The following is a 24615-nucleotide window of genomic DNA, read 5'->3' as shown; positions in this document are numbered from 1 at the left end:
CACTAGAGTCACCTGATTGCCCCAGGGTGAGACAACAATAAGCCTGGCTGCATTCATGGACCCAGGGTAGGGGGTTACAAAGTTCTTGATAAATTCAGTTACAGTAGTCAAGTAGCAATAGATTGTGGAGGCAACACCTGCTTACATTACCTGATATGGAAATTACACACCCAGTCTGCCCATAGCAGCTTCAGAGAAGGTGCTGTTTCCACTAACTAAAGAATAGTTGGAGAGTTAGTCTCAAACAGGAATCCTTATTTGCTCATACTAGCAGCAGTTGAGAGGATCCTAAGGCGCAAGGTACTAAATTCAGCATGATCAAAATACATGCAAATAATTACCATGGAAATTTACTATCGATACATTTCCCCTAAACATATTCAATGTAATTATCCTGAAAACGTGGTTGGACTTTACTTTTCAATGGGTCAGGAACCCAGCTCTTGTCAAAAGGGTATTGCATTTTTTGAAATGTCGAGAGTAGTGTGGTGGTCCATTCCATAAGGTTGTCCCTCTAACAGCAACAAAGCGCTTTTGAATCAAATGAGAGTGAATTTTGGTGAAGACAGGTTACGGAGTGGACAGACCTCAGTACACATTGACTGTGGATCTTAGACGATTCGAGCCTTTATTCTGACATGCGTGCTACACCAAACTCGATGTCACAAAGCCAATACAACTGCAAATGCAGTGAGTGTAGCTGAGTAAATCAGACTCAGGCAATATTGATATGTTCAGCCTGCCCATCTCCTATTCAATACAGAAAAGGGGGTGGTGATGAACAGAGTGTCTGAATTAAGCAGACCACTCTTACCCAGTCCAAAGATCAGGGCTTGATCCATCACCGTTATTTATCTCACTGCCCCATCCCAGCTCAGAACCTGGCTATATGCAAATTAGTCTGTCCCTGGCCCAGTGCATCATGGGAACAGGGCAGACCAAACTACAAAGCCAATTCTTCACCAGAAAGGAGACAAGCTACCGGGGACCGGTTTCTGGCATTTCAGCCTCTTCGGCCCGGCTTGCTTGAATCCTGATGGAGCAGTGAGAAAGGGACTCATGTCTGAGTATACCCTGCCACACCTATAGTGGCCAAAAACGATACAGAAAAGGGGGTGGTGATGAACAGAGTGTCTGAATTAAGCAGACCACTCTTACCCAGTCCAAAGATCAGGGCTTGATCCATCACCGTTATTTATCTCACTGCCCCATCCCAGCTCAGAACCTGGCTATATGCAAATTAGTCTGTCCCTGGCCCAGTGCATCATGGGAACAGGGCAGACCAAACTACAAAGCCAATTCTTCACCAGAAAGGAGACAAGCTACCGGGGACCGGTTTCTGGCATTTCAGCCTCTTCGGCCCGGCTTGCTTGAATCCTGATGGAGCAGTGAGAAAGGGACTCATGTCTGAGTATACCCTGCCACACCTATAGTGGCCAAAAACGATACAGAAAAGGGGGTGGTGATGAACAGAGTGTCTGAATTAAGCAGACCACTCTTACCCAGTCCAAAGATCAGGGCTTGATCCATCACCGTTATTTATCTCACTGCCCCATCCCAGCTCAGAACCTGGCTATATGCAAATTAGTCTGTCCCTGGCCCAGTGCACCAGGGACAGACTAATTTGCATACAGCCAGGTTCTGAAACTGGGATGGTGCAATGAGCTAAAAAACGGTGTTGGATCTAGCCCTGATCTCTTGACTGGGTGAGAGTACTCTGCTTAATTCAGAGACTCTGTCCATCACCACCCCCTGTTGTAAATATTTTGGCCACCCTAAGCGTGGAAGGGTATACTCAGATGTGAGTCCCTTGCTCATTGCACCATCAGGATTCAAGCAAGCCGGGCCGAAGACGCCTGAAATGGCAGAAACCGGTCCCCGGAAGCTTGTTTCCTTCCCAGTGTAAGAATTGGCTTGTGTAGTCTGGTCTGCCCTGTTCCCATGATGCACTGGGCCAGGGACAGACTAATTTGCATACAGCCAGGTTCTGAAACTGGGATGGTGCAATGAGCTAAAAAACGGTGTTGGATCTAGCCCTGATCTCTTGACTGGGTGAGAGTACTCTGCTTAATTCAGAGACTCTGTCCATCACCACCCCCTGTTGTAAATATTTTGGCCACCCTAAGCGTGGAAGGGTATACTCAGATGTGAGTCCCTTGCTCATTGCACCATCAGGATTCAAGCAAGCCGGGCCGAAGACGCCTGAAATGGCAGAAACCGGTCCCCGGAAGCTTGTTTCCTTCCCAGTGTAAGAATTGGCTTGTGTAGTCTGGTCTGCCCTGTTCCCATGATGCACTGGGCCAGGGACAGACTAATTTGCATACAGCCAGGTTCTGAAACTGGGATGGTGCAATGAGCTAAAAAACGGTGTTGGATCTAGCCCTGATCTCTTGACTGGGTGAGAGTACTCTGCTTAATTCAGAGACTCTGTCCATCACCACCCCCTGTTGTAAATACATCTCCTATTCAGCACTTTTTATTTCTTTCATATATATGGGCGAAATTTGATGAGTTACAATTATGCTGTCAATTAAAACGATACGATTTTACAGAGATTCACTTGTGAAATCACTTTGATATAATAATCAACAGGAATCCCTAGTTGAATACTCCACCAATATTACACAATATGATTTACAGGCTTTTTACCTGCAGATTAGAGCACAGGCCCCGATTTTGATTTTTTCTTCTTTCCAGCCGACCTATTTTCAAGCCATTTACGAAGGATTTAACAAGATCTCAATAAATGAGACAAAATAAATTCCCCAAATTTCTAATATCCTTAAACAGAAGAGTAGATTATACATTCTGCCCACTAACATCCAATCTTCAGGGGAGGGTTAAGATGGTTCAAAATACTAGCTCTTTAAACCACAATCTCCCTTCTTCAGAGATAAGTTTAGAGGGTACATATATTCAGTCTTGAACCTACTTATCAGTGAAGTAGCTTTTGGAGATAGGCCCTCGTTGCAGAAAAGCTGCAGTTGTGGCTGTTGGAGCCATGAAAGAAAGGGGTATTTAAAAAAAGAAATGCTAAAACGATTAGGAAAGAATTGTTTGGCTGGAGTATGAAAATGGTGGCAGTTGAAGGTTCCATTTTGCCTATTTAATATATATGAAATAAAAAAATATTTTTTCATTATTATTAAAAGATTCTTTTATTTGCAAAATCATTTTTTGTAGAATACATTACTCTATTTATTTCCATTCTGAAACAGGTATTTATCAATAGGTTTTGTAGATCAGCATTTTAAGAGATCTTTCTGCTTTTACATGCAACCATCTTCAGAGAAAGTCACCAGCAGAAATTTGCTATGTTGGGTCTGGACTGTTCCCATGAGGCACAGGGTCAAGACTGATTTGCATATGGCTGGTTCTAAACTGGGGTGGCATGGTGACCAAAAGAATGATGGATTTAACCCAGCCCTCTTGACTGGTGGTGAATGTATGATTTATTCAGCACTCCGCCCATCATTTGTTTGCTTAGCATGTTGGGGGGGTGGGGGGGGAGGGTATCGAGCTTGCCCTTAAAAATCTAATTGAATAATTACTTCCTGGTAAAGTAAGCAATGGGATTTGGGTAATAAAGTGGATACTGTGATTTTCATAGCCTCTTACACATTTGGGTCACTTAGTTAGACAGGAGGTAAGTTGCTCCATTGGAGGATGTCAAGTTTGAAAAATTCCCTAGCTTAACTTCTTTGTCCAACCTGTTTTTAACACATTGGTAGATCATTTTCAACATATAGCAATATAATTTCCATATCTCTAAGTCTTCAACCCATATCTGTGTGCTTTTGTAGAAGCAAAGTAATGGCCACAGGGTTATTTTCAGTCAGCACTCTTCCTCCATTGTTTTGTTCAGGGATCATTCACATTTTGCTTCCACCCACCACAGCAAACAGAAAGTGGCAATGGGTTAGCCCACATCATCAATGGGCTATTTTGCACTGTGTGTGAGACAGCATTTTTCCTGCAGCCATTTTGGCTTTAAAAAACCTCAGTTTACCCTTTCCACATTGTATAACTAGATAAATGAATACATGAAAAGTGCATGTAAATTCCAATACAATGCAATAATAAATAAAAAAACATTAAGCACAAGGTTGTTTAGGTAAGCAGTATGTTTTTGCTCCTATTTTCTGACTGTACCCTACCCCATTGACTGTTACCTTCAGGTAGTGGGTTATCTTCGTTGCCATCCGTTAGACCTGTCAGCCTCAGGGTGTCCTTCCCAAATCTTTTGCCTTACTCCTTCATTTTTGCTGATCTTGATTTGCTGGCCTTGGGACTCTGTGAACTTTTGCACTGCCAACCAGTGCAAAAGTGTGTGTGCTCTCTCCTCTAAACATGGTGAGATTGGCTTACACCCAATTTGGCACATTTAATTTACTTCTAAGTCCCTAGTAAACTGGTACTACCTGTACCATGGACCTGTAAATTAAAAGAGACTTGTGGGCCGGCTGCACTGATTGTGCCTCCCGCTTAAGTAGCCATTTAAGAATGTCCCAGGCCTGCCATCGCAGCCTGTGTGTGCAGTTTTAAACTGCTAATTTAACTGGGCAAAATAGACCTTTTGCCAGGCCTAAACCTTCCTTTATGTACATATAATGCACCCCTAGGGTTGGCTCCAAATAACCCATAGGGCAGGGTGCAGTGTATTTCAAATGTCAGACATGTACTTTTAACTCTTATACGTTCTGGTAGTTAAAAACTCTTCAAATGTACTTTTCACTACCGCAAGGCCTACTTCACTCATCAGATAACATTGGGTTGCCTTATCATATTTAATAAGTGATACCTTTCAATTGGGAGTAGGTAGGGATGTCAAGTTTGGTGTCTGAAGAATTGTAATTTTAAGCCCTCCTTAATGGTAAAGTAAGATTTTTAGTCACAATTCTAAAAAAAAATCCACTTTTAGAAAGCTGGCATTTTCTTGTCCCAGCCATTTGGTGTCTGCTGGCTCTGCCCTGGGCAACATAGCTAGGTGTAGCTGGCAGTTGGTCTTAGTGTGTTGTTGCCAGACAGTGAGATAAAGGTGCATACGTGCTGGCAGGATGGGCCATCTCTGATTTGATGAGAGGGAGAAGCTGTCACCTACCACACTTGCACATCACAAAGACTCTGCCTAAGCACACTCACAAAGGGTTAGAAACTAGTCAATTGTGACACCAAACAAGCTGGGGCCAGAGCAAGGACGCAGGAAATTCCAAACACCTCTTAGGGACAGAAACCTTCATAACCATCTCCTACTTCAAAGTGGACTCCAGGTATTAATACTGGACCCTCAGATCGAACTGTTAAGTACACATCTGAACCCGTGGAAGACTCAGAAGAACTGCTGTGCTGCTTTTTTGCAAGAAGGACTCCCACTCTGCTTTCCTGCTGTACTGCCCTGCTGCCCTGATGTCCTCCTGCCTGAGTGAGAAGGACTGAACCTGCATCTTAAACCCAGGACCCACTGAGAGACTCCAAGGGAAAGTTGGCTGGCCTCAGGTCACTCCCCACGCCGCACGGCTCCTCCTGAGACTCTGCCCCACTTTACCGCCGCTGCCGAGGGTTCGCCTCTGGTGTGCCCCGGGTGACAGCTTCCTCGCTGTACCGCTAACCTTTGTTTTTCCCACTGTACATTATTTCTTTATTTTGTGCATTGTTCTTATTTAGGCTGTTTACTGTGTCTTAGGTGTTCCTTTGTGCCCTGCCCTCTGTGCCCCCCCGCCCCCCACTTCCCGCCGCTGCCCCTCTGCGGCCTCGCCCCCTTTTGCCTTCTGCTGTCTCGTGCCTCGCCCATTGGCCGCCCCGCTCCCGCCTCCCAGCTGCTCCTCCCTCCCACTTTGCCTCTTATGGAGGCCGCGCAGCGAACGGGAGTGTGACCTGACCTCAGGTCACTCCCCATGCGGCACAGCTCCTCCTGAGACTCTGCTCCACTTTACCGCCGCTGCCGAGGGTTCGCCGCTGGTGTGCCCCGGGTGACTGCTTCTTCGCTGTACCGCTAACGTATGTTTTTCCCACTGTACATTATTTCTTTAGTTTGTGTATTGTTCTTATTTAGGCTGTTTACTAAGTCTTAGGTGTTCCTTTGCGCCCTGCCCTCTGTTCCCCCCCACCCTCCGCTTCCTGCCGCTGCCCCCCTGCGGCCTGCCCCCTTTTGCCTTCTGCTGTCACGTGCCTCACCCGTTTGCCGCCCCACTCCCGCCTCCCAGCTGCTCCTCCCTCCCACTTGGCCTCTTATGGAGGCCGCGCAGCGGCTGCGCCGCTGGCGCGCTAAAGGCAAGCCCGTCTGCGCCCATCCGCATCTGGACCGCGCCCAGCACCAGAACACCTGCACTCCGCGCCCCCGCTACGCCAGACTGCACTACGACTCCAGCACCCTCCACGCACTCAACACCGGACGAGACCACCCCTGCTACCGGGCTACCCCAAAGCGCACCCAAGGGCCCTTCGCCTGCCCGAACTGCAGATTCACCAGCATCCAGCCCACCAAACCACCAACCAGAAAACCCAACCACCTCCGCTGCATCCTCCTCAACACTCACTCCGTTCGCAAACACGCCATCGAACTCTGGGACCTCCTAGACTCTACCCCTCCGACATTGCCTTCCTGACGGAGACCTGACTGAACACCACCTCAGCACCAGACATCGCCATAGCCATCCCACAGGGCTACAAGATCTCCCGCAGAGACCGCACCAACATAGTGGGAGGGGGAGTCGCCATCATCCACAAGGACACCCTCAGAGCACCGACAACACCCTCACCACCGCCGAGCACATGCACTTCCAGATCCACATCGACCCCAACACCACCCTCAGAGGAACACTCTTCCACAGACCACCCGACCCATTAAGACAGTTCAGCGACACCATCGCCGACCTCATCAGCACCCACGCCCTCGCCTCCACGGACTACATCCTCCTCGGGGACCTGATCTTCCACCTCGAGAACAACAACAACGCCAACTCCACCGCCCTGATCGACAACCTCGGACTCAAACAGCTCGTGACGCCACCCACCCACGCCGCTGGACACACGCTGGACCCCATCTTATCCACAAGTCTTCACGTCTCCTTCAACCACACCAGCGAACCCCACTGGACTGACCACAGATGCGTCCACTTCACCTTCAGGAAACCCACCACACACCACCGCACCCAACAGCTGCCACGCCGCTGCTGGGGCAAGGTCACCAAGGACCAACTGACTACCACCCTCGCCCTGAGACCACCCACCAACCCCACCGACCCAGACACCGCCGCGACCAACCTCAAACAGTGGATCAACGACTGTGCAAACACCCTCGCCCCTCTCAAGACCCCCACAACCAACCACACCAACAAGAAAGCAGCCTGGTTCACCGAACACCTCCGGATCTTCAAGCGCACCTGTCGGAAGCTGGAGAAGAAATGGCTCCACGACCGAACACCAGACAGCCACACAGCCCACAAGAGCGCCACCCGCAGACACCACCAACTCATCAGGACCGCCTTCATGGACCACTTAGACAACAACGCACACAACACCAAAGAGCTCTTCAGCATCGTGAAAGAACTCTCCAGCCCCAGCTCCAACACCAACGACATCCCACCATCACAAGACCTGTGCGACTCCCTGGCCATCTTCTTTCACCCCAAGATCACTGACATCCATGACAGCTTCAACTCCGACACCCCCGCACCCACCACAGAGTCCACCACCCCTGCGACCACCACCCGCACCAGTCGCCTGACCGCCTGGTCCAACGTCAGCGACGAAGACACCATCAAAACCATGAACTCCATCCACTCCGGAACCCTTTCTGACCCCTGCCCCACCACGTCTTCAACAAAGCCAGCACAACCATCGCGCCCCACTTCCGGAAAACAATCAACAGTTCCTTCGAGACAGCAACCTTCCCGGAAAGCTGGAAGCACGACGAGATCAACGCCCTTCTGAAGAAGCCCAAGGCGGACCCCAAGGATCTCAAGAACTTCCGGCACATCTCCCTGCTCCCGTTTCCAGCAAAAGTGACAAAGAAGATTGTCAACAAACAGCTAACCCGCTACCTCGAAGACAACAACATCATGGACCCTTCCCAATCCGGCTTTCGCAGCAACCACAGCACCGAGACCGCCCTCATCGCCGCCACTGACGACATCAGGATCCTGATGGACAAAGGAGAAACAGCCACCCTCATCCTCACGGACCTATCAGCAGCCTTTGACAAAGTCTGCCACCGCACCCTAGCAGCACGCCTCCATGACGCCGGAATTCAAGAGAAGGCCCTGGCCTGGGCCACATCCTTCCTCTCCGGCAGAACCCAGAGCATCCGCCTCCCACCCTTCCGCTCAAAAACCACCGAGATCATCTGCAGCATCCCACAGGGATCCTCCCTCAGCCCAACTCTGTTCAATATCTACATGGCACCGCTCGCTCACGTCGCACGACAACATAACCTCAACATCATATCCTACTCTGATGACACCCAGCTGATCATATTCCTCATGGAAGACCCGCACACCGCTAAAGCCAACCTCCACAGAGGAATGAAGGCTGTAGCCGACTGGATGAAGGACAGCAGACTGAAGCTGAATTCAGACAAGACGGAGGACCTCATTCTCGAACCCACCTCATCAGCCTGGGACGACTCTTGGTGGCCCACATCGCTAGGCACAGCCCCGGAACCCACAGACCACGCACGCAACCTGGGGATCATCCTCGACTCCACCCTCTCCATGACCAGCCAAGTCAACGCCGTCTCCGCATCCTGCTTCAACACCCTCTGTGTGCTCCGCAGGATCTTCAAATGGATCCCTCCCGATACGAGCAAGACCGTCACCCAGGCCCTCATCACCAGCAGACTCTACTACGGGAACGCCCTCTACTCAGGAACAACAACCAAGCTCCTGAGACGACTACAACGAATCCAGAACGCCTTGGCACGACTGATCCTCAACGTCCCCCGACGCAACCACATCACACCCCACCTGAGAGGCCTGCACTGGCTCCCCGTCAACAAGAGGATCACCTTCAAACTTCTCATCCACGCACACAAAGCACTACATACCTCAACAACCGACTCAGCTTCCACAACCCCACCCGAAGCCTCCGTTCAGCCAACCTCGCCCTCGCCACAGTTCCTCGTATCTGGAAAGCCACCGCCGGCGGCAGATCCTTCTCCTACCTCGCTGCCAAGTCCTGGAACGCTCTCCCTACCAGCCTACGACAGACTCAGGACCTGCTGACCTTCAGAAGACTCCTCAAGACCTGGCTCTTCGATCAGTAGCGCCCCCCCCCCCCAGCGCCTTGAGACCCTCGCGGGTATGTAGCGCGCTTTAGAAATGCAGTGATTGATTGATTGATTGATTGATCAGAGCCTCAGGGACAGAACTGGCTTCTTCAACCTAGCACCTAGACTCTGCTAGCTGGGATTCCTGTCGCCCCAAGTGGTGCCACCCCAGTCGTGGACCCTTGAAAGAAGGCCGGAAGGTGCTCTGCCAGCCCATTTGTTGATCCAGCAGAATGGTACGGCCTCCTCATCGTCACCGCAGCTCCTCAGAACCACCCTTGCACAATTCGTCTTCTCACCCCACCTCGCATTGCCACTGTAGCCCCCTTGGAACTGCCGCTGTGCATTGCATCTCTACGCAAGGACCTTGCATCGCTTCTGCTTGGCGATCCATCCTCTACTCAGGGCTTCGCATTGCTTTGCAACCAGGTTTTTTTAAGACTTTGTTCTGTGGGTCTAACTTGGTCCCTGTATCCAACCTGTGCTCCATCGTGGTCAGTCTGAACTTGTTAATTTGTCCCAGTTCAGCGTGACCAGATAACCACAGTTGGCGCTTAGTGCTTATAAGCATTGTTTTCACTTAAATTTCTAAAATTGCATATCTCCGGTTCTACTGATTGGATTGTTGTCATTTTGGTGTCAAATAATTTATTGCATTTTACTCTGTTTTTGCAAATTAGTGTGGGATTTTAATTGCATTGTGTTTTTACTTTATTACTGCTTGAAGTTCTGACTAAATACTGTACACATTGCCTCTTAATTAAGCCTGACTTCTTTTGTGCCAAGCTACATGAGGGTTAAGAACAGTTGAATTTGGAGTTTACTTGTGACTTCACCCTGACAGAAATTGCGGTTGATGCTTGAGTAGGGTTTCATCCTCTTCAACCAGTAACCCAATTTCCAACACTATCTTGATATTTAACTCCACACTCTTGTAAGTATGTTGAGTTGAGGTGTAAAGTTCCTGCCAGAAACTTGAGACTATGGCTGCGAAAAAACATCTAACTTAACAGCAGAAGACAGCAAGGAAACACATTTCTCAAAACAGCGTATGGAGAAGGTAAAGGCCAGGGGTGACTCGTAACATTTGAAACTGGTCGGACGGGCGAAGAGGTCCATCACTTACCAAAAGCCAAAAATGCTGCCGTGCTTTGGTTACATTCTGCCCGAGGCCGAGGCCTACAATGAGAGAATATGATAGCTACAAAAAAAAGTCATATTGGAACTAGCTAATGCTTAAGCTGGATTAAATAAAACAAGCATCATGAAACATAAACACAGACACTAAATCATTGACATGTGTTGTAATCAAAAGATGTCCAGTACCGAGGTGAAGATTAAGATAAGATGATTTACTAAGTAGCTTCAATGAAGAGCCCCACAGGAGCAGCCTCCCCGCTGTTCAACCCCTACTCCAACCTACACTAACAGACATCCAGCTTTCCACTGCATCACCATGCACCAACATTCAACACCACACTCACACTGTCTGAGCAGCAGGTACAACACATCTCTCTTCCTTACAGGGAATAAGAACACAATGTGATTGTCCAAAGAATAATTCACATTTGCAAATGCATCATGAGAGAAACTAATCAAATTAAATGCAATAAATAAAAGAATGGCTTATCTAGCGAATAACATATAGACATATGGCTATCTGATGAAGAATGCATGGAAACAAATTTAGATGGAAGAATTCATTGAAACAAATTTAGATGCAATACATAAGAAACCATGCATGTAAAAAACACTAAGTACCAGATCGATACATATACGACCACACATACCCGCACAAAATAATAAAAGAGACATCATCACTGTCTCCTCCCCTTCAAAACCATAGTAGACAGCACCACACTTTACCGCGCCCCACATCTTATACCGGAGCCCACTGGCCACAAAACACACCAGTTGGCCAAACTAGCATGAAAGGCAACCCACCGAGAAAACCAACACTAAAGTGGTGCGGCAGATCACAACACAGACAATAAACACAAATCAAAATAAGAACACAACCCACACACCATCTAAATAGTACCACACTTAAACACCCACCCAAAAACTCCCACACCAAAACATAAAGTGTACAACAGCAACGAACGGGTGAACCACACCCCACACACCATCCCCAATACAAGGGCATATAGTTTGAACAGCATGAAATGGATGACTTACAACCATGCAAACAAAACATCTGCATCTGAAATGGGTGGACTTACTAACATACAGCCATCCCACACAACAGCAGGACATGGGTGGACTTAGTCACAGACAGCCAACCCAAACAACAGCAAAGAATGGGTGAAATCCACACCCACACAATCATGCCTACTCAAGGGCATCTAGGGTATCATAGCAAAGAACGGGCGTCCTACACCCACCACACAATCATTCATATGCAAGTGCAACTAGTGTCCACACAAGTAAAGAATGGGTGACCCACACCCCCACACAATCATTCCATACACAAGGGCATCTAGTGTATCACAGCACAGAACAGGTGTCTCACACCCACCACACAATCATTCCTACACCATGGTATCTATTGTCCACACAAGCAATGTCTGCACCTGCAACACGCTAAATCCAACCACACACCATCCATCACAGCACACTCAGAAATATACATGGAAAACCCTGGCAGCAGACCATGGCAAACACAGCACATCATTACATAGTAAATACACCATGCAAATAACCAACCCGTAAATACACATTGCAGTGCCATGGACCAAGCAAGGATAACCTTGACAACCTATACTTCGTACTCACGCACTTTCATAATGCGTAGCACTAAATCCGTCTATTGCTGGCTTTTACCCCCGGCTCGTGAAATCCAGACATCAATCTAGCGGCATCCGAGACATCTGGAGCAGCATCCAGCTACACAGCAAACCATTATGAAAGTCTCTCAGGCTGCGCAAAAGACAAAGTTAAATTGCATTCAACAGCAGAGATGAATAGATAGCACCAAATAAACCAGAAAGCAAAGTGGTGGTGAGCGACCCTGATGAACTGCATTAAAAGTACAGTGCCTCACGGTCCTACACGAAGATCAGATACGAGTGGAAGTACTTATAAGCTCCTAATACCAACAATCTTGTTACCAAGATTGGTGTTGTTGGTACAGATCAGTTTACCATAATTTGTGTAGCTGTAGGCCAGTGCTGTTAATCCTCATACTCTTCTTCAAATGCCAACAGACGTCATACATCACACAGCTATGGTAATAACAAAAATAGACGTTTCAGCGTTGACGTACGCGCTGTAGTGGTGCGAGCACGCACTTCTGAACTCCCAGCTTGGAGTGAACATAAAAGATGGGTCTCGTACCAGACTTCTTCTTCTGGGCATCACATCGCAGAAAGTAACGCCCCACAGGGCATATTATCAATCGACGGTGCTAAATGTCGCAAAGTGTGCTTAGCGATTTTTTTATTTATTGCCATCTATCGCTGGAATTTATTGCCCGTTTAGTGCATTATTAACAACGTGTATCACTGAGGCGATACAAATTCCAGCTATAGCTTCTTTATTGAAGGGATATCGCTGGAAATCCAGCGAAATTACTACATAGATGGCGAAAACGTTGTTATTAGGCCAAGGTGCACTTAGCCTTATGATCCACCTGCGATAGGATAACTAGGGTAAGTCAGCATTTTATCAGACGTAAGTCTTTGGCGAAAAATTTGTTTTTTGCCAAAAACTAACGTCTGATAAAATGCTGTGGGCCGCCTTGTAAATATTGCCATGTGCTCTTAGCGATATTTTACATGTCTTTCTGTGTGACGTACGCCCAGTGACACCCACTTTGCATCTCATTAGAGATGGAAAGCGAGGCGTCAGGGAAACGGCCGCTAACATGTGCTAATGCATGTTAGCACCTCCTTGTACATAGGGCAAAAAGATTATCTCCGCTTTATTGGCTTTTAAAGCCAAAAAAGCAGAGATAAGGTCCTTGATAATATGGCCCCAAGTTTCTGCTCCGTAAGCAACAGCACACACAAAAAAAAAATACCTGCAGATGACATTTCCCTGTTGGCTTCCATCAATAGAGCTGCGCATAACACGTGCGTTGGGAACAACACCACACCAGCCCTCACAAGATCTCCTTGGCTACATGTTGAAATCAAACCCACAGTAAGGCTACAGCATGCGCATACTTGCGAAGTGCGCGCCACAAACAGAGCACTTTGCCTCACGGAGCATTCAAATGCTGCACAGTTGCAACTGTAAAAAACATGCACAAAGGATTTGGCCCCTTCCATAGCGCGCCCTTGCTAGAGTCACACAACCCAGCTGCTAAAGTAGATCAGTTGGACACCTCAACGTGCTCCAAAATCTGCATACCAAATGTTTTCCACTGTTGGAGCCACGCCGTGTCGGACCACTTCGGCACGAATAGCACATAGATCCCACACTGTCAGAACGCTTCAAGAAACAGCGTTATGACCAAAAATTACCACGAGTATCACTGGCTCCTCCAAGTTCACTCCAAATCAGCGCTGACAATTCTTGGAAACTGACATAGATAGTTCCTCTCACAGCCGACCGATAAACAAAGAGCGCTGAAAGTTGGCTCCACATGAAAGCTATCACATATCAGATATTCGCCCACTGTTGTCCAGATGAAGAAGACACTGGTATAGCACAGGGCGTTCTGTATTTCTCAAGTTTTCTTTGAAGTTCTTTCTTGTATGGTTTCTTCAAGCTTAATTCCTTGTTATATATATATATATATATATTGCGGGTTTATATAGCGCTAGGAATCGACTCCCGGAGGAGTATCTCCACGCTTCAACCGCTGGGGAACCCGTCCTGGCTCACCCTGAGTGATGGTCCCTGATGGGTATCTCTAAGGTGCGACCAAGCATCCCCGGCAGTCTGGGGGGGCCGTTGAGAAGATGAGGCAAGCTGATGCCCAGAGTTGCCAAGTGTGGTTTCTGACTAGAGTAGGCACCGAGGCGAGAATTATCGAGTCCGCTGACCCTGGTCCACGACCCTGCCGCGTCGGGAATCGAACCCTGGTCCCGGGCCGTCTCTGCTTACGGGTCTGCCGCCTCTAACCAGTGAGCCACACTTCTGTTATGTCAGTTTCTTCGTTTTTCTCCACAGAATTATTATTTTCAGCTTACTCACATATGTTCTTCTTTTCCAAGATCGTCGGCATACTGTTGTAATCAAAAGGTGTCCAGTACTAAGGTGTAGATTAAGATAAGATGATTTATTAAGTAGCTTAATGAAGAGCCTCACCTGTAGCAGCTTCCCTGCTGCTCAGCCCCTACTCCCACTGACACATATAGACATCCAACATTCCACGCACCACCATTCCACACCACACTCATACTGGCTGAGTAGCAGGTATAACAACATGCATTTCACTAGCATTTTAGTAAAATTTAATGTTACTTACCATTGGGCTGCATGCCCTCAGTGTTCTTCTGCAGTCTGTTTGTGGCTCTGCGCATGAGTCAAAGACTAACTCCCCTAACCAACCCAGATGCTACTTTCATGCTACTTTTACCAGGGATAGAGCATTTACAACGAGGATTTTACCATGTAGTGACTTTGCCATGAATTTCTTAGCTCACAAGTTTTTACCACGTGTATGTTTTACCAACGCATGCCTTTACACACATTTAAGGTAAGTTGGGGAGAGGGGGTCTCCCCAAACCAATACATTGTTTTTATATACAGCATACTTTGTAAAAGCATAAGCATTTTTAAGGAAATTCAGGGTTAAAAATGCCTGGTTGAGGCATGCAATGTATTTCTCTGCATTGTTATGTCATACAACTCTCTTCACCAGCATAAGAGAAACACCATGACTGGATTGAGAAGGCTGGCTGGATGCTCCTTCAAGCCCTGGAGACCTGTGCTTGCTCTCCACCCAGCTGTCTAACACAGCTCGCGTTGGAGACCTCAAAAGTACGCATGTCAGGCTGGCCGTCGCAAGACAGCCAGGCAAACTGACCTGCGCCCTTTGGAGTGTCTGGCCACTACTCCTTCATGCTGCCAATCCGCAACAGTGGACCCGCCCGCTTCACACTTGGCTTGGGCAGCCTGCGCATCAGTAAAAATGAAATGGCGATAAAATCATTTAATTTCCATTTTATTTTTCACATTTGCTATGTGCGGCTTGCAGCGGGTGAGAGGCTATACTCATTTACCCTAATGAAGAAACCGCCACTGATGGAGGCAGTACACAAGGAGGCTAGGGAGGCAGAACAGGAGGAAGGGTCAGTCAGGCCAGAGGCAGGAGGCAGACCAAAAGTAGGACAGGCAGAGCAAGGTGGGTCACCACTTCCAAGTTAGCTTAAGTAGTCAGTTCAATGGAATAACTTATTTAGTTGTAGGGCTCGCTTTGCTGAAGGGGTTTCACTGTTAGTGTCCCTTTTCTCTTTGCTTGCAATTCCCTGCCTTCTTTCTGGTTCCTTCCCCTTCTTGCTTTGTTATCCAAGTTTCCTTTCATTACAATTTGCCTGTGTATTCATCCAAGTCTGTTTGCTCCAGAGTCTGGTCAGGGTTTTTGGAACATTTCAAGAATTTGAAAAGCCCTGTTATTGGAGTATGAGGTAAGCCTGGATTGTTACAGAGTAATTTCAAACAAGCTTGAATATTTCTAACAACATCCTATTATATGTTTTCTGAATTTTTTGCTTAAGAGTTGCACTTGGGAGAAGCCATGGTAAAGCTCTGAGAGGATTGAATGTGCACTGATATAAGGACAGAACAGTGGGACCAACTCCAGTGTGTGTGTGTCTATCCCTCTCTTTCCTCCCTAATGCCCTTCTTTCCTGAGACGAGTGCGACTATGACAGTTACCCTTCCTTGTGTACACTTCCCCTTCAGTAAAAGCGTATTGTTTTAGCATTGGTGATCTGGGCCCCATTCTAGCTTCACAAATGTCAGCTGAAGCCTGTTCCATGCTATTAAGTGGTATGGATGGATTTCGCTCATTACCTCATATATTACACCACACATGATTCTCTGCAAAGTAGGATAGGATAGCGTATTACTAATTTAATCAATGCATTTAACTTGTGAAGCTTACCATTATGATGGGGGCCCAGATAACGATATTGAGCCTTTGCCACCACCTATCACCAGCAAATAGGAAGCCTGTTGACTTTAACTCAAGGGGAAATATGACCTTCGTGTCTCTGCCCAGCGGCTTAGGAAGGAGTGTGGGGGGGGGGGGGGGTTGGTGAGTGCAGGCCACCCCTGGTGTCATCCCTGAGGGGGGTGATAAAATGGCAAAAATATGTAGGTATTGAAACTTTTTAGTTCAGTCAACAAAGGCAACGAAATGCCCATGGTTGAACTCCACATCTCTCATCGGTGATTGGCATCTATTAAAGCCGAAGGAGAACTTTATTATCTGTTTTTTATCTGCTGTATTCCCGCCCGTAATAACCCTCATCTGAGTCACAGCTGCACACAGCACCATGAATTATAGATGTCGGTGAAGCCGTGCCGCAGACGGAGGAATGAGCGAATTCCCTCTCACTCTGTGGCAGACAGATACTGGCGCCCAAGAGTGTGGGTCTCGAACAGGCAATGGAGGGCGGCGGGATGAAAGAAAGTGACTGTGAAAGGGACAGAGTGAAGCATGAGGAGAAAGGAGAGTGTAGGCTAAAGGAGAGAGAAGCGGGATGGAAAAGAGTGACGAAATTCGCATTGAAAGAGGGAAAATAGAGGGGACGATAGAGGAGAGAGAAGGGGGCGGTGAAAGGACAGAGAGAGGTCAGCGACGACTGATCGAGAAGGGAACTTGAGGCCTGTGAAGCGAGAAACCGGGAGGGAAAGAGTTAAAGGGAAATGTAAGTGGCGATAAAAAGAAAGAGAGGGCGATGGAAGGTGACAGAGAGACAAAAGTGAAGAGGCGGTGAAAGGAAAGGAGGAAAGTGTGTACAAACAAGGACAGAGAGAAGCAGAGAGAGGAGAGAAAGGGCAGTGCACGGTGAGTGAAAACGAGGGGCACGAGAGAGGGCAGTGTGAGGAGTGAGCTCAAACAGGGTAAGTGGAGTAACCAGTGAGAAGAGAGATACAGGAAATTAGAGAAAATACAGAAGGGACGGATGTTGGGCATATTTACAAGGGCTTTATCTCCGCAGTTTTGGCTTACAAAGCCAAAAAAGCATAGATAAAACCAGCTCCGTATTTACAAGAGGGTGCTAGCATGCATAATCGCATGTTAGCACCCTTTTTCCCAAGGCCTCACTTTGCATCTCCACTGAGATGCAAAGTAGGCATTACAGGGCGTACCCAAGGTGGACTACCTTGCAAATATCACTGATGTTTCCATCGCAATATTTACACGACAGCCCACATAATTTTAGCACACATTAGATTTTGGCGAAAACGGCTGTTTTCGCCAAAACCTAACGTCTGCTAAAATCCTGACTTAGCCATCAATCAATCAGTCATTTGTTAAGCGCACTACATACCCGCGAGGGTCTCAAGGCACTGGGGGAGGGGAGGTGGGGGCCGCTATTGATCGAACAGCCAGGTCTTTAGTATCCTCCTAAAGGTCAGCAGGTCTTGGGGCTGTCGAAGGCTCTGTGGGAGGGTGTTCCATGTCTTGGCTGCGAGGTGGGAGAAGGATCTCCCACCGGTGGTTGTTCTTCGGATGCGCGGGACGGTGGCGACTGAGAGGTCGGCGGAGCGTCGCTGGCGGTTGGGGGTGTAGAAGGAGAGCCGTCTGTTGAGGTAGGCTGGGCCGGTCTTGTGGAGTGCCTTGTGTGCGTGGATGAGGAGCTTGAAGGATATCTTCTTGTTGACGGGGATCCAGTGTAGGTTTCTCAGGTGGGGGGTGATGTGGCCGTGTCGTGGTACATCGAGGATCAGTCGTGCCAAGGCATTTTGGATGCGTTGTAGTCAATTGATGAGCTTGGTCGGGGCTCCTGCGTAGATTGCGTTTCCGTAGTCGAGTCTGCTGCTGAAGAGGGCCTGGGTGACTGTCTTACTTGTATCTGTCGGGATCCATCTGTAGATCTTGCGGAGCATGCGGAGGGTGTTGAAGCAGGAGGAGGAGACGGCGTTGACTTGCTTGGTCATTGAGAGCGTTGAGTCGAGGATGATTCCCAGGTTGCGTGCATGGTCGGTTGGGGTCGGGGCTGCCCCCAGTGCCGTTGGCCACTAGGAGTCGTCCCAGGCTGACGGGTTGGAGCCGAGGATGAGGACCTCCGTCTTTTCCGAGTTCAGCTTCATACGGCTGATCTTCATCCAGTCGGCAATGGCCTTCATTCCTTCAAGGAGGTTGGCTTTCGCGGTGATGGGGTCCTTGGTGAGGGAGAGGATCAATTGAGTGTCGTCGGCATAGGAGATAATGTTGAGGTCATGCTGTCGAGGGACGTGAGCGAGCGGGGCCATGTAAATGTTGAACAGTGTCGGGCTGAGGGAGGCTCCTTGAGGTACGCCGCAGATGATCTCGGATGCTCCGGAACGAAACGGGGGGAGGCGAACGCTCTGGGTTCTGCCGGAGAGGAAGGAGGTGGTCCATTCCAGAGCCTTGACTCGGATCCTTGTGGCGTCGAGGCGTGCGCATAGTGTGCGGTGGCAGGCGGTGTCGAAGGCGGTGGAGAGGTCTAGGAGGATTTGTGCTGCAGTCTCCCCATTGTCTAGCAGGGTCCTGATGTCATCGGTGGCGGCGATGAGGGCGGTCTCGGTGTTGTGGTTGCTGCGAAACCCTGACTGGGAAGGGTCAAGGATTCTGTTCTCTTCAAGGTATCAGGTTAGCTGTCTGTTAACGATTTCCTCGATGACCTTGGCCAGGAAGGGGAGCAGAGAGATGGGTCGGAAGTTCCTGGGTTCTCTTGGGTATACCTTGGGTTTTTTGAGTAGGGCGTTGATCTCGGCGTGTTTCCAGCTCTCTGTGAAGGTCGTAGTCTCAAGGCAGAGATTGATGACGTTGCGTAGGTGGGGTGCGATGGAGCTGCTTACTTTGTTGAAGACGTGGTGCGGGAATGGGTCTGACGGTGAGCCGGAGTGGATTGTGCTCATGGTCTTGATGTTGGCATCTACGCTCATGCTGGTCCAGGCTAGCAAGGGGATGTGGTCGATGGTGTGCGGAGGGTCTGTTGTGCTGCTGTCTGTTGGGGCTGTCTGGGTGTTGAAGCTGTCGTGGATGTCTGCTATCTTGCAGTGGAAGAAGATGGCGAGGGATTCGCACAAGGCATGCGACGGCGGGATAAAACGAAAACCTGATGCACACCAATAATAGACAGTATAGAGAGAGATGTCTCAATGGACATTAGTATGTACAAGTAACAACAGTCGCAGTAAAGGGAAAAAGACGGTGGTACGATTCCTCTTTTATTGCATGGATGGCCAGCCGACACGTGTTTCGTCGTCAAGCGGTAACAGTGCTTGCACGACTCCTCAGGGCTGGGGAGGATACAAAATACATAATGGAATATAATGTCCACACGACATTTTGCGCAAACATATTTCATAATTGTTCGTGTGTCTAGTTCTCTAGTGCACATGCGAGTGCAGGTGGAAATCATAATAGTGATTAAAAACTATATAGTGGAAGCACACAGAGCCAAAAATAGTGATAGTGATAATATCGGCCACAGAGGGTGTCCAGACGGTGGTGCATAAAGGAATGTGATTTCCGTTGGCCACGTCTGTGATGCGGTCTATATGACTGAGGAAAGGTAGTGAGAGTGTATATCCCGTGACTGGATTGAGGGTGGTAGATCAAAAATAAGTGCAAGGACACAAATTATTAATCAGTGACCTCTACATACGGTAAGTATATGCCGGAAAAAGAATAAATATAAAAAATATATAAAAAATATAGTGAGTATGTATTCTAAGGAGGTGGAGGAAAAAGGGTGCGCTTCCTACCTGTAGCGCGAAGGTAATGAACCACAGGTCTGTAGCATGACCAAGGAGAAGGAAACAAAAGGGCAGAAGAACGTGTCATAACTAATGTAAACAAGGTGGGACGACATAGAGCACTATAAACAAATCGTAGGCAGTGTTAGCGAATGGTGACACTGGCAAATGAATCAGGTAGAAACCAAAAAGGAGCTCACCGCTTAGCCGGTGATATTTCCGACCCGGCCCCCGCTCGAGACCGGGTTAAAAGTTATTTGAGGATCTTGGGTATGGCTCCAGATTCGTTAGCGATTCGTGCAGTAATAGTGCTGAAAAGGAGCAAAATAAAATGCCGCATTTGTAAGACACCAAGTGCTGTCAGAATCTGACAAGGTATGCAACAAAAAGGGGGGGGGAGGGCCGCATGAAGTTAATGTATACAACATAGTTTGGAGTGTCTCACCTTTACGTCAAGTAAATAGTGCTCAGAACGCCTGAAGTTCATCGGTGTCACCAAATGGTGAAGAGCATCCACTTAAAAGTACTTGAGTATTAGAATTGTCGGATCCGTGTTTTGTGACTGAAAGTCATGTAGTCGCTTTCAGCAGTATAATCTGTGGAAAACAAGAAAAGGAACGGGGAGCAAAAGTAAGCTCCTTCCTGGGAACCAAATTGTGCGAACTTTAAGAAGTTAATAGGGGGATCGGACCATTGTTATTGCGGGTCGGGTAAAAGGAAAAGTACAAGAACTTACCCGTTGCAATAGCGAAAGCCGGCAGGACGAGTAATCCCACACAATGGTTCCGGGTGCGGACACGTGGTACCGACCCGGAAGTGGTTATGTACTCGATAGAGGAAGTGCCCGTATGTGAAAAGCTGGAGCGACAAATGCCCCGCAGGCGGGTGCGCCTCTGGGAACGTGTAAACACAACGGGACGCTCATGAGTAAGGGCGGATTTCGAAAAAATGTAAAGTCACGATATTTTCTTAGAAAACAAGGGTAAAAATGTTATATGTATAAAAGATTTTTTTATATATATATATATAAAAAGAGCGATTATAAATAAAACGGATATCCAAAAGCATGCAAAAAGTGTGTGGTCATGCATCCGATCCACATCATGCAGTGGTATTGGTGGTACATTATATATACGATTGAAACGTAATATGTCACATTACTTCTGTATGCTTGTTTAAATACACATGTGTCGAATTTGGAAACAAGTCGTTAGCATGACAGTTACAGCAAGTCGCTGTGAAAGACCAGAAATAACATGAATGTCCTGGTATAACATGAAAGACAATAACATAGTGAATGCAGTACCATTGTGACATGATTTCATGACTCATATGTTATGATAGTGCATTAAGGAACAGTCCTGTCAATACCAATCGAAACCCCATGTAAACCTCATTGGGGGTGACTGCACGCAAGGGTGGTATTTAAGGACATTATAATGAGATCTGAAAGTGTATCCACTACAGTAAATGACAAGATTGAAGGATGTGTCATAGCTGTAAATTGGTACGTGTGTATGCAGGAAATGAGTACAGTGGTTTAATCTCCTAGAAAGAATTGCATCTCTTGATCAAAATGTAACCCCTGTGACACGGTACGAAGGCGGAGGATCCACGTTGCCTCCAAGCGTCTTAATTTCAGTTCTCTGTTACCGCCTCGTACTCCAATTGGGACAGTGTCAATCCCATAGAATGAGACTTGTTTGTCCAGAGATTGTTCACCGCGCGCAGCCGCGTGTAGAGCAACCGGGTATCTAGGATCCTGTTTGTGTATGGCTCTTATGTGTTCTGCTATCCTTTCCTTGAGGGGACGGATAGTGCTCCCCACATAAATTTTTCTGCATTTGCATTCGATAATGTATACTACATAGCGTGTAGTACAATTGATGTTTGTCCTGATGATATAGGTTTCTCCCTTGGTGTCGTGAAATTCAGTAGTCTTGTGTTTAGCCCACCTGCACATGGAGCAGAACCCACATTTATAGAAGCCAATGTTTCGTTTGGTTAGCCAGTTGTCCTCTGTGTTGCTTCGAGGGATTGTTGGGCTTAATCTATTTCTCAAAGTTCTGCCTCTCCTGTAGGTGATCTGTGGATATTCTCCTACAAAGTTCGAGATGTTCTTATCCTTCTTGAGGATGTTCCAGTGTTTGCTGAAGGTTTTACGTAAAGCTTGGTGATTGTTGCTGAAATCAGTGATCATGCGGATAGTCCCAAGATTGCTTGTCTTCTTGGTGGGCTTGTCCTTCAGAGTGTCTGTTCTTTTGATTTTCATGACCCTAGAAGTTGCTGTTTTGAGTAGGTCATCTGAGTAGCCTCTTTTCTTGAAACGTTCCTGCATCCCTCTCAGTGTTTTTTCGAAATCTTGATCATTACTGCAGTTTCTGCGAGCTCTTAGGAATTCACCAAATGGTATACTGCTAATCTGGTGGGATGGGTGAGCGCTGCTAGCGTGCAGAATCGCATTACAGGCAGTGTTTTTCCTGAAAAGTTTGCTGTTCAGTTTGTTGTCCAGGATGTATATTTCCAAGTCCAGGAACTCAATCTTGTCAAGACTCGCCGCCATGGTGAACCTCATATCCCACGTGTTGTGGTTAAGATGTCTATAGAATTCCATCAGGTGTTCATGTGTGCCAGACCAAATCAGAAAACAGTCGTCTATGTATCTTCCCCAAAATACTATTGAGTCTATAAAATCCGCTCCTTTGGTGCCCCAAATTAGGTCATTTTGAAGTGCGCCCATGAAAAGATTAGCGAACGAAGGGGAAAATTTCGAGCCCATGGCGACCCCTTTTGTTTGTCTGTACCATGAGTTGTTAAACATGAAAGTATTGTTATTTAGGATGAGTTCCATCATGGAGACAAGCATGTTAGTATGTTGCCACATGGTGGCTGGTCGTTTCTGTAGAATTTTAGTAATAACTTCCAGTCCAAGTTCCGGTTTGATGCTAGTATACAGGGCTACCACATCCATAGTAACTAGAAAGTTGCCTGGCTGCCATTGAAGATCAGAAAGAATGCTCAGTATGTGCTTAGTGTCCTGGATAAAGGATGGTAGATTGCGTACCAGGGGCCCTAAGAACAAGTCAACGTATTCTGCTATTCTTTCAGTAGGACCCCCTATGCCAGAAATGATGGGTCGACCGGGAGGAAAAGGGAGATTTTTGTGTACCTTGGGAAGGGTGTACAACCAAGGGTACGAAGGTTTGATTACTTTCATGTAAAGATATTCGTCTTCATTGATTAGGCCAATGTCTTTCCAGGTGATGAGAGATCGGTTGATGTTGGTCGTAAGCGATGCTGTGGGATTGTGGTCAAGGTGTTGGTAACATGTGTTATCTTGTAGCTGACTGAGAATTTCCTCATCATAGTCTTTTCAGTTCATGATAACTACGTTCCCTCCCTTATCTGCTTCTCTTATAATGATATCATGATCTTTTGTGAGGCTGTTCATGGCTGCTCGTTCTCCTGCTGTTAAGTTGTCCTTGTATCTGAAGGTACGTTTAGTGTCTTTTTGTTCTAGTTTATCAATGTCCTCCAATACTCTTTTGTAGAAGTTATCTATAGAATTGCCTCCTGGTAACGTCGGAATCCATTTGGATTTGGATTTGAGCCCACTGACAATACTAAAATCTGATTCAATGTTAAGTTCCTCTAGTAAGGTATCCATATCCTGAGGAGTTTGTTCTAAGTCCGTAAGAGAGAGTAAGAGATGTGTAGCTTGAATATCATTAATGGTTAAAACACCAGGTTCAAAATCAGTAGGAATGTTTGTAGAATTTTTATTAGACATGATTTTGTTAGAGAAATGCTTTTTCAGTTTCAATTTACGTGTGAATTTGAACAAATCAATCTTTAGTCTACAGATATCAGTGTTAGAGAAAGGGTTAAAGTTGAGACCTTTACTAAGAAGGGAGACCATGTTAGGAGTCAGGGTTTTGGAGGAAAGATTGATAACCTGTACCTCCCCCTCCTGTGTGTTAGTTACTGTTGGTGGTTCCCGGATCTGAGTTTCTTCCGGTAATCTTCTACACCTCCCCTTCCTGCCCCTACGGGTTTTGGATCTAGTGTGCGGATGCCTCTCCTGATCCGCTGAATTTCGCATAAAAAAGGTGTTGACTCGCTATCAGTTCTGTTGGACTCATCTTCACTGACACTGATAGTGCTGAGTGAAGTACTACTTGACGAGATAGAGCTTGCGTCAGTTAGATTCGCTTTATCTCTACCCTTTTGTGATGGTTTATTAATCATGTAGTCGTATTTCCTGTCATAAGTAAAGATTCTGCCGTCAGTATAGTCAGCCTCATCTCTTTTCAATTGTCTGGCTTTACGACTTTTTATCTCATTCTGGTGTTTAAGAAGAATCTCATCTAGTGTTGTGTAATTTTTAACAGTGGATTCAGGACGATTCAGGTCTTTAATCTCCTGCTCCAAAATGGCAATCTCGGCTTGAAATTTGGCGACCTTGCGGTCAGAACTCTCAATGAGAATGTCCATGAGGA

At 47.2% G+C, this 24615-nt stretch overlaps 1 long non-coding RNA gene across 1 annotated transcript in view; it reads left to right on the top strand.

Moving 5' to 3' along the window:
* LOC144825122 (uncharacterized) overlaps positions 1 to 24615 on the top strand; it is a 657153-nt gene that overhangs the window by 188345 nt on the left and 444193 nt on the right. The window lies entirely within an intron of this gene.

Source organism: Lissotriton helveticus, chromosome 3_1, assembly GCF_964261635.1.
Source record: "Lissotriton helveticus chromosome 3_1, aLisHel1.1, whole genome shotgun sequence".
In the NCBI taxonomy this organism is placed as follows: domain Eukaryota; kingdom Metazoa; phylum Chordata; class Amphibia; order Caudata; family Salamandridae; genus Lissotriton; species Lissotriton helveticus.
Note: the sequence above shows the minus strand (reverse complement) of the source record. Positions and strands in the feature narration are given on the sequence as shown.